Below are 13420 nucleotides of genomic sequence, written 5' to 3' on the forward strand. Positions count from 1 at the left end.
CTTATGCATGGTGAAGATCCAGTGGTAGCTGGTGAATACAAAAATGTGGAATTGCTTCAAGTCAGTTCAACCCTTCAATCCACTTCCATCAGTGAAGCCCTGAAGGTCAAAGGCAAAGCTGTCCAAAACACAATTTGTCTGCTATAGCAGTTGCATTGAGAATGCTTTATTCACTTAAAAAAACTTTTATGGCGCTGTTCTTGGTTGTGCAATTTTTTTGATGTGCTTATGATTTTACTTTGTTCTAGTAAGTCAAGATGGCTTGGATTGAAGTGGGGTATACTCCCACCCACAGTAAATTATTAACAATACATGCTTAAATGTTCTCTGCTACTAAGCAATACTGTACATACACAATTGCACCCCCTGCCTCCAATGATCAGCCCAGTCCAGACTATCAAAGTTCCCTAGTTAGAAAGAAAGTTCAGTGCAGTTCTTAAGTTTCTTATTCTAGCCAAAGGGCACGACAGACTTGTACTAATAGTACAATACAGTTGTACCTTGGTTGCTGAACGCCTTGGAACTTGTGTACGTTTCAGCTCCTGAACGATCGAAAACCGGGAGTGTGTGTTCCGGTTTTTGAACGATTTTGGAAGCCAAACATCTGGCACAGTTTCCAATTGGCTGTAGGACACTCCTGCAGCCAATCGGAAGCTGTACTTTTTTTTTCAAATGGTTTCGGGAGTCGAACGGACTCCCGGAGTGCATTCTGTTTGAGAACCAAGATATGACTGTAATAATAATACAAAATATCCATCCATAATAAAAGCTGACATACTTAATGTAAGAGAAAGAAGATACAAGAGACACCAACAAGCTTTCTAGAAAGAAAGTAATAATAAACATGCAGAGCGTAAGAATCTAAGAGCCCTGTAAGATCAGACCAAGACCGACCTAGTCCAGCATCCTGTTTTCACAGTGGTCAAATGAGATGCCTACGGAAAACCTGCAAACAAGACTTGAATACGACAGTAAAGGTAAAGGTACCTCTGCCCGTCAGGGCCAGTCGTGTCCAACTCTAGGGTTGCACACTCATCTCGCTCAAGAGGCCGGGAGCTGGCGCTGTCCGAAGACACTTCCGGGTCATGTGGCCAGCGTGACTAAGCTGCATCTGGTGAGCCAGCACCAGCGCCAAACACGGAAATGCCGTTTACCTTCCCGCTAGAAAGTGGTCCCTATTTATCTACTTGCACTTAGGGGTGCTTTCGAACTGCTAGGTAGGCAGGAGCTGGGACCGAACGACGGGAGCTCACCCCGTCGCGGGGATTCGAACCGCCGACCTTCCGATCAGCAGGTCCTAGGCTCTGTGGTTTAACCCACAGCGCCACCCACGTCCCCCAATTCTGCTTCCTGGGAACTAGTATTCCGATTTTTGAGCTGGCACACAGCGATCATGACTAGCAGATATTTCAATAAACATAAAACAGATATTTGCAAGTCAAGTCACAGAATATAGAGCACACCACTTGTACTATTAGTTATATGATCAAGGATCTAAGCATGAAGAAGCCAATTTACTACACAGCCTGTGAGAGTGGACTCACAGGGGCGGGGATAGGTTTTGGGACTGGCATGGGTCCGATTGTGACCCTGCAGAAATCTGTTTTAAAAAATATTTTAGCTGTTTTTACTGTATGTCTGTGCATCACCTTGAGATACATGTAAAAAAAACCATCAACAAAAATAAATAACACGTCTTGGAAGGAAATTACTTTGAATGTTAATGGTATGGTCCAACCAAACTTGATCATCGTTAAGTTGCCTCAATTTTCCATAAAAAGCTAACCACATGATTTAATTATAACATATAGGCCTAAAGATGTACTTCAGGTGGATTTTCAGCTAGGTGTATCAATACAAAAAATATTATTTTAATTTCTAGGCAAAAACTAAGTTGCCAATCGATATACAATTATCTGGGAGTAAATTCCATTGAATTTAATGAGACTTACAGGGATTATTCTGCAAATATGAAGCAAAGGAACATTAACCACTGTTTAGTACAGTTATTTTCCAAGTACTTAATACATTATGTCAGCGACTTATTCAGTCTAACTACCTTTTACTTTATATTATTTGTATTTAGTTACTAAACTAGTTTAGCATTTTTGTCTGTTTAACAGCAATAGAACAAGCAGAAACAGAGACTACAGTCCATTCAGACAGCTGGGACAATTCTTCCTATTAAATTTCCTGGTTTCATTGGGTTAGTGGGTGGTCAAGCTATGACCAAGGCTCAGATCTCAGGCCCACTTTATTCAGTAGGACATTCCCCAAGTTAGTGTCTGACTCAACACATAATCCAAAGCATACATACTACCTCACATATGGAAAAGGCAGACTGGTTTTGCCCTGTGAATGAGAAGCTTCAGAACAGCCATTAAGAAAAAAATAGTTTAATTTTTTTTTGTTTTGTTTTATAAGTAAAAAGATCTTTTTATTATGTGGTCTTTCTAATGTTACCCCCACTAGTAATGATCTGCAATGTTCAATCAATCAGCAGGCAAAACTAGCCTCACAGAGACAGAATAAAAGGCCAATGTCAGGAAAAAAAGTTAATGTCACACAAGAGACAAGATAGCAAATGAAAGGTCTTCAGAGACTAGGTGTGTTTAATTATCTTTAGTTTAACGAAGCTGTTATAAGGATCTTATCTAACTACAGCCTCTGGTGTTCACTAGTGATTAAGCATATAAAGATATGTACCAAGACTTCTATTTGACCTTTTGTTCTGAACCTCTAGGGCAGTATTATTAGGGCAAGCAATTCCATCCCCCCCCCCCGGAAGAATTATGGGACTGAAACGTGCTGGGTAGCTGTCGAATACACATAACGATGAATGACGGGTGCTTGAACAATATATGATCCCATCTGAGCAACTGTCTTCGTCCCCGTCCCCCACAAGCAACTGGAAACATGTTTCTTATCGCAACCCAGCTGTGAAATCCTGTTGCATCTAACTCGCGCCAGCCTTCATGCGGTACCGCTCTTTCCTTTCTACCCGCTTTCCCCTTTTTCTTTTAAACCCCGAGCCTGAGTAGCCGGCGTCTTAGTTTTGCAAGAGGAAGGAGCACGGAATAAACAGCATCTCCTTCCGTGTCAGTAGATAAACCCCGGGCATCCCCACTAACTCACGCCGAGTGCGAGCTGTGCAGCCACCAGCAAGGCAGCTGCAGGGATGGGAAAAAGCTGCCAGGCACCGCCATGGTTCCCAGGACGTGCTCGGCTTGCCAACGACGCTGATCCGGAACTAAGGGCAGCGGCGGCGGCGGCGGCGGCGTCAACCAGGTTGGCGCCTTCGAGGAGGCCGAGGCTTCGCTGACTTAAAACAGCCGGCCGCCCTCTCCCCTCAGGAGAAGCGAGCAACCCAAGCCCCGCTTGCCAGCCAGGAGGGAGGCCCGCCTGCCCGCCCGCCCGCAGGCCTGCCCAAGCTTTGGTCCCTCGCCCGCCTCCTCCGTGAGACTTGCCGGGCCAGGCAACCCTCGTGTCTGCCTGCGCCGTGTGTACGCGCCACATGGGGGCCTCCCCCGCTGCCGCTTCAGACACAACAAGCGCCGCTTCCGCACCGGGATAGGCAGGCAGTTGTGCGCGAAGGCGGCGGGCCAACCTCTTCCACAGCCTCTCTCACCTTTGCCCGCCCGCCCGCCGGGCGTCGCCGCCTGCCCTGCCGGGCCGTGTGGAAACCTCACATCGCGTCCCCGGCTCACGCCGCCCGCCGCCGCCGCAGCGAGAGCAGCAGCAGCAGCAGCAGCAGCAGCTCCTCACACACTTCGCCTCGCCTGCGCCTTCACCTCGCCGTCGCTCCTCCTCCGACCTTCCCTCTCGGAACGCCGCGTCACGCACGGCGCGCTCAAGAGTCTCGCGCCGCCAACCGCCGCCAACCGCCGCCGCCGTTGGGCCTTTTCCCTCTCTCTCTCTCTCTCTCTCTCTCTCTTTCGTCCCCCCCCCTCCCTCCTTGCCTGATCAACAGCGCTCGTTCGCCGCAGCCAACCAATCAGACAGTCCTGCCCTGAGGCGGCGCCCCCTGGTGGCCTTAAGCAGTCGCGTGGCCAACGGGGACAGAGAGAAATAAATAAAAGGAAAAGGGAGGGGAGGGGGAGAAGGCTTTCCACGTGACGTCTGGGGAAGAGAGAGAGAGAGAGTGAGAGTGCGCGCGCGCCATCCCCCCCCCCCCCCTTTTCCCTCGGCTTCTGACTCGCTCTTTTTACCTCACGCCTGCTGCTGCGGGCTGCCTGAGTGTCCTCTGAGGGAAGGGGAAGCAGACGAGGTACTCTAGCGCCCCCTACAGGGGAGGCGGCGAGAGGAGAGAAGCGCGCTTCCTCGTTCATACACAACAAACAAGGAGGCGGCGGCGGCGGCGCGGCGGCGGGAGGGAGCTGACAGGATAGCCCTGACGCCGCGCGGAGGAAAGCTATATATAGACAAGATAGATATAGATCCACGCGCGCAGTCAGACCTGGAGCTGCTACTGCTGCTGCGAACAGAAGCTCGGCATGTGGCGTCGCCGCCGATCCAGGCGTTGTGTCGGCACTTCTTAAAGGCGCGCGCAAAGGTGCCTGCCGCGGCGTGTTTTAAATTAGGCAGGTTTTTTTCGTGCTTAAGCACGTATTTGGCGGCAAGTCTTGCAACTCGTCTATAAGCGCTCGTAGAACGCGCAGCACGTGCAGCGAAGCCTCTTTGCACACAAAGACACGCACGCAGGGGGCTGACTTTCATACGCATGGCGTTTTCCAAGCGTGCATGCAGATGCACACAGACACTGGGTTTTCATTTTTTTAAAAAACTTACGTATCGCTATATATCCGACATTAAGCTTCTGAAGGACCGCCTTTCCCCGAAAGGATCAGAAAATAAAAGAGACCTGCTGCCCCTCAGCCGCGCCCCCCTGACCTGCACCACAGGGGCTTCTGAAGATCTCTTACTTCTAAGCAAACTATTGCCCTTGTTTTATCTTAACTTTTTTAATAAATAAAAAAACAACCCAAAGCTTGTCATAATCTGTGGTAAAAACACTTAGTGGTGTCCACCTGAAAAACGATCCATAAGCCCCTTGCAGAAATAAATAAATGCACACTGTGCAACTGGCAACTTGTTGATTGCTCATTCAGCAAAGTAAATGTAGTTGGTCTGCATTCACACTAGTATGTTTTCTTTTGTTTGTTCAGTAATTTGTACTGCATTTAGATCCCACCTTGGCTGTCCTCCACCATGGAACCTAAAGTGGAGTTGTTGTTGTTGTTGTTGTTTATTGCGTTTATATACTCCCCTATTCCCGGAGTTAAGGAGCAGTTTCTAAGCAGTAGGTTGGAGAGAGAAAGCCAAGAAAAGCAGGATGCTCTTATTTGTTTTGAATCCAATGTTGTGTCTGTGGGAGAGGCCAGAACCTATTGGACTGTATTGCTGGACATTCCTCTGTTGGATTCTGGCTGTATATATGTGTAAATAAACCATGTATCATAAAGACACCACAGTCTCCACTGTGTCTCATTGTCCTGAAGGAAACTCACACCCTGGATAAAGCATCTGCAACCGCTGAAATCTTGCACCAATTGTGGAAATGGGGGGGGGGGATATAACAATATTCTTTTAAAAACTTTATTTCCTATGTGCATTTATTTTTCTGATATTCAGTGTAGCCCTTTAAGAGTTTTTCTTCTGCCCTTGACTCATGGGTAACTTAATTGCTTTTATTTGAGTGCCTCCATAGAATCAAATTCCAGCTTTGCCAATTTCATTTTAATGTCTTTGGTTTATTATTGGACCGCACAAAGCCCACAAAAAAACGACATAACTCATTGCTCCAGGGCAATTGCAACAGATGGGTGAAAACGTGTGTGAAGCAATGCACAGCTGTTTCTACATATTTGTGTGTGTACAAAGAAAACGACATCTGCTCCGGATCTTGTGTGTCAGCACACACAAAACACTGCTTTCTACAAATGCTAGCACACACAGAGACAGAACAACAAAATCTTAGTAAAATAAGCTAACGTACATTTAGCGACTATGTCTATGTAAATATCTGGATTCCTCTCCCCCCCACCTTGTAACAATAGCCTCAAGAGAGCTTGCACCGAGGAGACTGCTCTGCATGTAAGTGAAAGATCGATTACCTTGTAACCAAATGGTTTTGCATAGGCAGCCGAACGTTATAGACAAGATCACATTAACTCTGGCTGTGTGTATAATGTTGAAATCAGTCTGATCGCATCTCTCATACAAGACAGTGCTGCATTGCAGGCACAGCCCGCAGAGTTTGCATGCAACGCCAGACGTCTCCCGCACTGCCGCACTGTACCTGCTTTTATCAGTATCATTCATTACAGGACATTCCTAGCTTCTGTCTGCTACAGAGGCTTAGCCGAGACGGGGATACATTTGGGGATTAAAGTGCAAGGATAATCTATGTTTAACACGCTGTTGCTGTCAGGGGTGGAAAATAAAGGATGAAGAGGCCTCCTCTGAATGCAGCTGCCTTTGACTGACATCTAGTGGGCAAAAAGAGGAGCTGCAGGGAGCAAGTACATAGAAAACCAGGAAGCAAAAACAAAACAAAACCAACACTCTGATTTTTAAAGTATGAAAGTTTCAAAACCATAAAAACCCAGATGTTGAAAGGGAGGGTGTGTCAGAAGGGAAATGAATGGGGGGAGAGAGATGTAACTTTGTATTAAATTAACATTTTCGTATGTAACTTTGTATATTTGTAATATTTTATCTGTTGCTGCTTCAGTTTTTTGTAGAGGGCTTATAATGATTTTTTAATATATTAAACTTTATAGAAATTAAATAATCAAATAAAGTTATCCCCAATCTCTTTCATTGTGTAATATAACAGGCGCGCATGTGCCGCAGTACAGTGATTTACTAGAGAAAGTGTAAAGATTATTTACAGATGCCACTGAGTTTTGAATAAGTAAAAAAAATCTAGGGCAAATTTAGATTCCCCACCCCACCCCTAAGTTTGTTCTTACTGATGTTATTGTTTTATCCTCTTTGTAAAACCAGCTCGAGGTTTTCTACGATCAAGATATATATACTTTATGGAATAAATACCTCTTTAAATGTAGCTTGTAGTATTGACACTACAGCCAGGATGCTTGCCAGGGTGTTCCACTCACAGAAGTTGTCCCACTGAAGGACACGTTGCTCAGTTCTCAATGGCCCTTATACTTGAGCACAGCTTTAAAGCTCCACATTGCCATCATCCCTTGACCACATCCCTACAACAAACAGCTTCCTTGCCCCATTATGGCCTGTGCCTACAGCTGGCATTGTCCCTTCAGAAGGATGAAACTTAAGTGTAATAATATAAGACAGCTGCTTGCATTCTAAAACTATTTAACTCTGCTGTGGCATTAACTGTACTACAATCAGCTGGAAGTCAGATTAAAATTGTGGCTCCACACTATTAAAATAGCATTATTTGCCCTGTTAAAATATTGACTGCCTGTCCATATGGTATGGCAGAATGTGATCATGACAACAAGGGAAAATATCTGCTATTAAAACGCAAGGGCAGGAACAGATCAGTTCCTGTATGTTTTTAAATCTTATTTTTAGGAGCAGTTTCACACTGGTGCAGCAATTTTATTTTGTTTTTGAAGTATAGCTACATGGACGTCTCTGCATTCTCTCATATTGCACCAGCCCTTGGGTAGTACAGATGCAAATTCCTTTTCCTTTTCCTTGATCTAAGTGCATGCAGAGACAACAGCTTGCATATCTGCCTCTGCAGAGCTGGTCAAGTTCCTTCAGGTATCCTGGTTGCCTTAAACTCTTGCCTTGATCTCCACTCTTGCCTGGAATTCCTTCGTTGATGAGACATTGCAGGGCTTCTCCTGTGAGCTCTGAGCTCCCCCAGAACAGGGCAGTTTCTCTTTCATGCAAAATAATTTGAGATCCCTTCATCCTCATCTGGAGTGAGGATTGGCCCTATGGTTTAGAAACCTGCACTGCTACAATAATGGCAGCTTTATACGTTTCCCAAAATGACTCAGATGAGACAAAATTGAGATGTTAAAGGTGTCGAGTTCATGGTTTATTTTCACATTAAAAAAGTAATCTTATCGATGAATTAATATTTATAATATAAAAGTGCTTTTTTAAAAAACAAAACAAAAACAAATCCTTAAGGCTCATTCTGTAACATTACAGTAGGGTTTTTCACCATTCCAGGAACTGTGCTACATGAGTTTTGTATGAATGGTAGAAACAGCAAAATCTCCAAACAGCAAAACAATTTGTCAATAATATTTCATCACTTTATACACATGAACTTTAACTATGTAAAAGAGCTATGTAAAAGAGCTATAAACAAACAAACCTCTCACATTATTTTCTTTATCATGAAGTGGGGCCAACGGATTTAATATTTTATTTGCAAACATGGCATTGAATAAATGTTATCTGCTGAGCTATGTCAAGTAGTTTGATACTCTAGGAGGCAGAATAATACAGACGTTGCTTGCACATCCTGCGATTCCTATTACAAAATTTGGGAGACCATCAAGTTCAAATAGTACATAAGCACGCTATTCACTCCATCAGTCACATGCTTGGCTGAGACGAAACTCTCAGGAAATGACAAACCACTCACATTGATGCAGTTCTAATGACGTGAATATACAGAACACACCTGTATTCATTATCATCAACAAATGGACACACCAATGGATGCATCATTTCAGCTTGCTTGAGGAAGGAATTGAGACAGACTTGCTGCAGATCAGCTTAGTATTTTGATTGGCTTCCTGCTTTTGGTCTCAAAGAGGCAAAATGGAAAAGCACTTTGTAGTTCGTTCTTGTCATGTATCATGTATGTTTTGTAGTTATGCTGTTATAAAGAATTAATATGACTCCCTTCCCTTCCTAATTCGCTATGTATTGCTTGGATTGACATTCTGACATTGCTACTTCTAATTAAATTGATAATAGGTTTGGCATAAATAATTCACCGCAAAGTGATCAAAACGCAGCAGCCATAGCCTCAGATTAGTATTGTCTAAGAAGAAAGTTATCTGCAACTACAAGGGTGTTTTGGAAAGTTAGGTCGAAGAAAGTTGCCCATGACATAGAGCTGGGGAGAGAGTCATAACTCAGGATGCAGTAGGTCCAAATTTCAGTTCCTGATATTTCCAAGTAGGAGTGGGAGAGACCCCCTTGTGTAAAATCTTGGAGAGCTGCGGCCTGTCAGTGAAAATGAGAGTGAGCCAGACAGACCAAAAGGCAATTCCCTGGGCTCCTTGATACTGCTCTTCCTTTCTGAAGCACCCTTGGAGACTGGGGAGGAAATGCCAACTGATTCAATAAATTAATAACTTCAAACCTTTCTATATATACATATACATATACATATACATACATACATACATATATATACACACACACACACTTTAGAGCATAAATTACTGTACAGAATACTTCCGTTTCTTAAGTTGCTCAGTGAGTGTAAACAATAAAAACATGCCATTGTAATGACATACACAGAAGAACTGTATTGAGACCATATAAATGCTAGCAGAAAGGTGCCAGACTTATAGATAGCACTCTATCGCCTTTCCTGTTTTTTTCAAAACAATGCTGGCACCAATAGAAAACCCCCCTGTAACTATGGACTAATTGAGTTCTATGTTAAGGAGTGTGAGAGGAATGGAAACAGATCATTATAACATGACATTTAGTCCTAGCAGGAATTTCCTAAAGGTTGCTGATACTGTATAGTGGAAACTGCCCCCTCTACACTGGCATACAGCAGAATTACTGACATACACAAAAATGAATGAGTATAATCTGGGGCACATCTGCAACTGATGGCTAATGCTAACATATTACCAGGTGGGCTGTCCAATACGTAGTTGGCCACAATGCCTGCAATTGTGGCCTCTGGAAAAATTCTGGCCAGCCATATCTGTTACTACCAGGTTCAAGTAATATTTACCCATGGCAAGCACTTGCCAAAGGATTGGTGGGTCTACATGAGCATCTTGAGTGAACCTGCATCAGACATACACCTGTATTTGTAGCTGCTTCATACAACTGCTAGTCATGTGGTGGATTACTTGAAATACAACTTGGAAAGCTTGCATGTAGTAATGTTACTTGTTCAAGTTAATATAAAAGTGATTTGCAAAGGCACAAAATAAGTAAAGATGAGAATGCAGAAATAAAAAAGGCAATTAAAAAAATAACAACAACCTACTAGCAGGCTGCCCAAGATGTACTGTTCATAGAAACCTATCACCACACAGGATTTGGCTTATGGGAAACCAAATGGCTAGGCATCTATCTTGCCCTCATTTCCCACTGGTAGCAGGGACTTAGTAAATTTTCCCCCATCACATGATGCAACAGATGGCCATGATCTCACACGGCTAGATGTGCAACACTGAGATTGACCATAGAACAAATGGTTACCTCACCACACAAAATAGTCTGTGGGTGTTTCACTTGTAAAGATAATTTTTTCCAACAGTTTTATCTTCTATGTTAAGAAGATGTGCAGAAATAAAATGTCACATTGTCTTAGATTATGATATGGACTAGAGCAATGGCTTCTCAGAAAATTGTGGGTTGAAATAGAATTATTATTTAACAAGATTTTGTTAAAATGATTTTTGGTTGCGCGAATAGAAGAGAAGATGATGAATTTGTGAAATCCAGTTGTGATTGTTTGCTACTATTGATCATTTAGACCACAATCCTAAACACACAGAACAGGTTGGACTGGGCAAAGGTGTTGCTCAGTTCTCCTGGCTGAACTGGGGTTCTAGTGATCACAAGTGTCCATCAGAAACAAAGTTCCTTTCCACTAGCAGAGAGAGACATGTTTAATCCAAGTAGGTTTGTGAACCCTGGTTTTGTTTAAAAATTGTAGCCAAAAAGTGGAGGGAAATGGTCAATTGCAGTCTTGTGGATAGATGCATTAAGTACAAACTAAGGCGGGTGGTGCTGTGGGTTAAACCAGAGCCTAGGGCTTGCCGATCAGAAGGTCGGCAGTTTGAATCCCTGCGACAGGGTGAGCTCCCGTTGCTTAGTCCCTGCTCCTGCCAACCTAGCAGTTCGAAAGCACATCAAAGTGCAAGTAGATAAATAGGTACCACTCCGGCAGGAAGGTAAACGGCGTTTCCATGTGCTGCTCTGGTTTGCCAGAAGCGGCTTAGTCATGCTAGTCACACGACCCAGAAGCTCCCTCGGCCAGTAAAGCGAAATGAGTGCTGCAACCCCAGAGTGGTCCATGACTGGACCTAATGGTCAGGGGTCCCTTTACCTTTAAGGGCTGGATATTTGCCCTCATTAAAAAAAATAAAAATCTGGCTATATAAAAGTCCTGTATAACTGGTGGAAATTTACATCTGAATGCTAATGTATAGTTCCAAAGGCAAACTATTTCAAGCTTTACACATCAGAAATTCATTGCTAATTTAAATTGGTGTCATCTCATTGCTCATAAATCCATATAGTGAAGAAGTCCATGGGCATTACTGGGATTGCGCCAGTATAAGTAATCAAAGACTCTGCTCAGAAATTATATGAACCTAGAATACAGTGGTACCTCGGGTTACATACGCTTCAGGTTACAGACTCCGCTAACCCAGAAATATTACCTCAGGTTAAGAACTTTGCTTCAGGATGAGAACAGAAATCGTGCAACAGCGGCGCGGCAGCAGCAGGAGGCCCCATTAGCTAAAGTGGTGCTTCAGGTTAAGAACAGTTTCAGGTTAAGAACAGGCCTCCAGTACTTAACCCGAGGTACCACTGTACTGGTCTCTTAGTATGTAAGGCAATTCTTCTTCTTTAAACTGATCACTTTTATAAATTATCTACGCCTATTTGTGTTCTTACTTTGATCCCATGCAAGGCAGATGTGGAGCCTTGGTAAGTTCCTACAGTATTTGCACACAGCTGCATGCTAATGAGCAAACAAAACCCCCTAAAATCCTGTATAATTTCTAGGAACATATTGTACTTATCCAGATGGACTCTAGGATGCTTGAGGTGGGGAAAATGCTGGCATCCTGAGTAGGAATTTTTGATGCACGGGTATATGTTCATAGCACTCCCATGTATTTCATAAGCAAAGAACATGCAAACAAAAATAAATATGCAATAATTGTCTTGCTGTCATAGTAAGAACCCATCGTTTTAAACCCTTCTTATCAGTGTTTTGGGGCTACTGGTAGAAACTCAGGAACTTAATCTGTGATAGCTGCCTCACACAGATTATAGGGACATTAACTGTGTTTGTAACCTATTCGTTCCATTTCTTTTATTTCCACCACCCATCTGCCTGCCCCAGTATTCAACAGTTAGCATTACCTCTGTTGCATTTCCTATCTTTTTACATAGTATAATGCCAAAATATTTATTTGTGGCATCTTCAGGGTCAACACTCCCTTAAATGGTTCTGAAAACAGTAATTTTATCAGTCTGAAAAACTATGGTATGTACACACAGGTGATACTCATGAATGTTACTGGAACTTACAGAGCAGTCATGTGCGTGTTTACCTGGAAACAAACCACACAGTGTTCAATTGTGCTTACTCCCTAGAAAGTGTGTTTAGGATTGCACCCTTAATTTGTTGGCAATGTTAACTTCTGAAGAGATGAGTTGTTTAGTTTGAAAATTGTCTTGCATCTTTAGTACTGAAAACTGCAATGCCAAAATCAGTAAATGAAGCTCTGGCTTCGTTTGTATGTATGTTGTATGTACGTTATTTTTTTAAAAAAACTGAGGCCCTGCTCAAGTATCACATTCAGTGTCAACTGAATTATAAATTCATTTTTCTGAAGTCAGCACTGAGTAATCTAACTAATGTTAATGAAATGACTAAACGTATTATGGGATTCAGAATGGGATGCAAAATAAGTATTGAACATTCCAGGATATAAATGCTGAATAATTAAGATTGATCAAAAACAAAAATGAAATTATTAAATAAGATTCTGTATTCATTGGTCCTCAGAATCATAGTGAGATTCTTATACTGTATCACTTCCTGATCATTGGGTGGGTGAGAGGGAATCCTTCCTTTTTCTGTACCCATTGTGTATATGTGTATATATTGTATGTGTGTATATTTGTCTACTGTATTCAGGTGAGCATTCCATGCATCTGACAAAATGGACTCTAGCCCATGAAAGTTTGTGCCACAATACATTTGTTAATATTTAAAGGCTCCATAAGACACTTTCTTATTTTCATTTTAAAAAAAAAGAATAATCTATCAAAAGGACAAGACAGTTGATGCGGCTTTCTCTGACTGAAATCGAATCTGATTATTGCTAGATTTGTTTTCTTGGTCAGCAGGCACTGAAGAGAATTTATAAATATGGAATAATAAAAAGCACAGGTATAGAAGAAAACAACAGATTATTTTTAGTACAGAAGGCAGCAAACCAAGCTTTGCACATAAACA

At 42.8% G+C, this 13420-nt stretch overlaps 1 protein-coding gene and 1 long non-coding RNA gene across 3 annotated transcripts in view; one reads left to right on the forward strand and one right to left on the reverse strand.

Moving 5' to 3' along the window:
• The window catches only part of REV1 (REV1 DNA directed polymerase), a 43253-nt gene extending 39378 nt beyond the window's left edge, over positions 1-3875 (reverse strand). For both annotated transcript variants that reach the window (XM_079972466.1, XM_079972465.1), the window contains exon 1: positions 3629-3875. The gene's annotated coding sequence lies outside the window, so the exon portion shown is untranslated. The remainder of the gene's footprint in view (positions 1-3628) is intronic.
• Positions 3876-11754: 7879 nt separating this feature from the next.
• Positions 11755-13201, forward strand: LOC307214410. Its single transcript, XR_013838052.1, has 2 exons — positions 11755-12403; positions 12553-13201. It is a non-coding gene; the product is annotated as an uncharacterized lncRNA (long non-coding RNA).
• The last annotated feature ends 219 nt before the right edge of the window (positions 13202-13420 follow it).

The sequence above is a fragment of the Podarcis cretensis genome (assembly GCF_951804945.1).
Source record: "Podarcis cretensis genome assembly, chromosome: 4".
Lineage (NCBI taxonomy): Eukaryota > Metazoa > Chordata > Lepidosauria > Squamata > Lacertidae > Podarcis > Podarcis cretensis.